Genomic DNA, 3,567 nt, shown 5'->3' with positions numbered 1-3,567 from the left:
TGCCCACCTTGCACCAAGTGCGCACCCGGGGCAAACCGAGCGCCTTGGTGCACCGGGGCAAGATCGAGCGTGCACCCGAGGCGCCCCGAACATGCACCAAGGTGCACTCGGCCCACATGTGAGCGCAGGTCGTTGCGCCCGAGGTGGTGTGTGGGCACCGCGTTGCAGACGGGACACTGCACGCACACGACGCCCCCTCCAGGTGCACGCACGTAGGCCGGGCCGGGTGCACACCCGACGCCCTAGCAAGGTGCGCGCACCCGGGCAGGGCTCACACTTGGCGAACGGGGCGCACTTCGCGAGGGAGGGTGTGCACCTCGACGGGGGTGGGTGGCCGGGGTGGATTCGCACGTGGGTCGCGGTTTGCTAAGTACACACTGCGACAAGCTCATAACGGGTGCGATCATACCAGCGTTAGTGCACCGGATCCCATCAGAACTCCGCAGTTAAGCGCGCTTGGGCCGGAGTAGTACTGGGATGGGTGACCTCCCGGGAAGTCCCGGTGTTGCACCCTTTTTTAGTTTTTCGCCGGGCGTCGCAATGCTATTTGAATAAACCTTTTGCCCGTTTGCGTTCTCGTCGGGGCCGGGCCGGGCCGGGGTGCGCTGCCCGCACTACCGCGCGCGCGGGGGCGACACCGAGCGCGCACCCGAGGCGCCCCGAGCACACAGGCCACGGTGCAACCCGGGCGTTGTGCGCGCACCCCGGTGCGCCCGAGGTGCTGCGCGCGCACCCAGGTGAAATCGGTGTGCACCTCGGCCAGTGCGCGCTCGGTCGAGTCGCGCACGTTGGCCAAGGTGCACGGTGATGTTTCTTACTCTAAGGTTCCGCACCAGACGCCCGGGACAGGTGAGCGAAGCTGGGCGGGGCCGGGTGCGCGGCCGGGGCAGGTGCACGCAGCTGGAGAGAGCTTTGGAGCACACTTCGGAGCGCACCAATGATGCGCTCCATTCAAAAGTTTCCTGAAAAGGCAAAAAAAGTTGAGATTATAGAATTTCCCACTTGAGAGATTGTAAAAAAAAAAAATTTAAAATGAAGGAAACGCGGGTGCCAAGGTGTGCGCAGCCCAGCCAAGGTGTGCGCACCAAGGCGCCCACCCTGGCGAAGGTGCACGCAAGGTGCGCACCCGAGGCAAACCGGACAATTAACCCAACTTTCGACTTCGCGCGCACCTTGGAGCGCACTTCGGAGCGCTCCTTGGTGCGCACCAATCTTGGGCACCTCGGAGTGCACCATGGCGCCCACCAAGGTGCGCACCCGGGGCAAACCGAGCTCCGACTTCGTGCGCACCTTGGAGCGCACGAAAGGTGCGCACCATGGCGCCCACCAAGGTGCGCAGCCCAGCCAAGGCGTGCGCATCAAGGTGCGCACCCTGGCGAAGGTGCGCACCCGGGGCAAACCGAGCTCCGACTTCGTGCGCACCTTGGAGCGCACAAAAGGTGCGCAACCCAGCCAAGGTGTGCGCACCCCGGTCAAACCGAGCTCCGAATCGTGCGCACCAGAGGTGCACGCCATCGTGCGCACCTTGGAGCACACTTCGGAGCCCTCCTTGGTGCGCGCCGATGTTGCGCACCTCGGAGCGCACCCGGGGAAAACAATGCAATTAACCCGACTTTCGACTTCGTGGGCACCTCGGAGCGCTCTCGGGTTCGCACCTCGGAGCACACCGAGGTGCGCACCTTTGATGCGCTGCCTTCACCAATTTCCAGAAAAGGCAAGAAAACATTGAGAAGGTGTGCGCACCGAGGTGCCCACCCTGGCGAAGGTGCACGCGAGGTGCGCACCCGGGGCAAACCGGGCTCCGACTTCGTGCACGCCGCACCTTGGAGCACACTTCGGAGCGCTCCTTGGTGCGCACCAGGGCGCGCAACCCAGCCGAGGTGCCCACCCCGGCGAAGGTGCACGCGAGGTGCGCACCCGGGGCAAACCGGGCTCCGACTTCGTGCACGCCATGGTGCCCACCGCGGCGAAGGTGCACGCGAGGTGCGCACCCGGGGCAAACCGGGCTCCGACTTCGTGCACGCCGCACCTTGGAGCACACTTCGGAGCGCTCCTTGGTGCGCACCATGGTGCCCACCAGGGCGCGCAACCCCGCCGAAGGTGCACGCGAGGTGCGCACCCGGGGCAAACCGGGCTCCGACTTCGTGCACGCCGCACCTTGGAGCACACTTCGGAGCGCTCCTTGGTGCGCACCATGGTGCCCACCAGGGCGCGCAACCCCGCCGAAGGTGCACGCGAGGTGCGCACCCGGGGCAAACCGGGCTCCGACTTCGTGCACGCCATGGTGCGCACCGCGGCGAAGGTGCGCACCCGGGGCAAACCGGGCTCCGACTTCGTGCACGCCGCACCTTGGAGCACACTTCGGAGCGCTCCTTGGTGCGCACCAGGGCGCGCAACCCAGCCGAGGTGCCCACCCCGGCGAAGGTGCACGCGAGGTGCGTACCCGGGGCAAACCGGGCTCCGACTTCGTGCACGCCGCACCTTGGAGCACACTTCGGAGCGCTCCTTGGTGCGCACCATGGTGCCCACCAGGCCGCGCAACCCAGCCAAGGTGTGCGCACCAAGGTGCACGCGAGGTGCGCACCCGGGGCAAACCGGGGTCCGACTTCGTGCACGCCGCACCTTGGAGCACACATCGGGGCGCTCCCGGGTTCGCACCGGCGTTGCGCACCGTGGTGGGCACCTCGGAGCACACCAAGGTGGGCAGCGAGGTGCGCACCTTTGATGCGATGCCTTCACTAATTTCCATAAAAGGCAAAAAAAAAACGAGATTTTAAAATTTCCGTTTTGAAAGATAGTGAGAAAAAGGGAATGCTGGTGCCATCTTGAGCCCGCCCTGGTGCGCAGCCCAGCCAAGGTGTGCGCACCAAGGTGCCCACCCTGGCGAAGGTGCGCGCCCGGGCAATTAACCCAACTTCCAACTTCGCGCGCGCCAGGGTGGGAGCGCACCCAACAACCGGGCCTGGGAAGAGCCAATGCGAGAAACCCCACCAAACGCTCTGACAAAAAAAGAGGGGGCGCTCCAGTAACCCCGCTTCGGAGCGCACCCTGGGCAAACCCAGCCAAGGTGCCCACCCCGGCCAAGGTGCAGGCGAGGTGCGCACCCGGGGCAAACCGGGCTCCGACAACGTGCACGCCGCACCTTGGAGCACACTTCGTAGCGCTCCCGGGTGCGCACCTCAGAGCACACCAAGGTGGGCAGCGAGGTGCGCACCTTTGATGCGCTGCCTTCACTAATTTCCAGAAAAGGCAAAAAAAAAAGGAGATTTTAAAATTTCCGTTTTGAAAGATAGTGAAAAAAACGGAACGCGCGTGCCATCTTGAGCCCGCCCTGGTGCGCAGCCCAGGTAAGGTGCCCACCCTGGCAAAGGTGCGCACCCGGGCAATTAACCCTACTTCCGACTTCGTGCGCGCCAGGGTGGCAACCGGGCCTCGGAAGAGCCAATGCGAGAAACCCCACCAAATGCTCCGACAAAAAAAGAGGCGGCGCTCCAATAACCCCGCTTCGGAGCGCAGCCGGGGCAAACCCAGCCAAGGTGCCCACCCCGACGAAGGTGCACGCGAGGT

General features: G+C 64.8%; 1 non-coding gene across 1 annotated transcript; it reads left to right on the top strand.

The window, feature by feature from the left end:
* The first annotated feature begins 395 nt into the window (after positions 1-395).
* On the top strand, positions 396-514 carry LOC131866244 (5S ribosomal RNA). The gene has a single exon (XR_009364867.1). It is a non-coding gene; the product is annotated as a 5S ribosomal RNA (ribosomal RNA).
* Positions 515-3,567: the final 3,053 nt, after the last annotated feature.

This window comes from Cryptomeria japonica, unplaced genomic scaffold, assembly GCF_030272615.1.
Source record: "Cryptomeria japonica unplaced genomic scaffold, Sugi_1.0 HiC_scaffold_138, whole genome shotgun sequence".
Lineage (NCBI taxonomy): Eukaryota > Viridiplantae > Streptophyta > Pinopsida > Cupressales > Cupressaceae > Cryptomeria > Cryptomeria japonica.
This window is presented reverse-complemented; position numbering and strand designations above follow the sequence as displayed.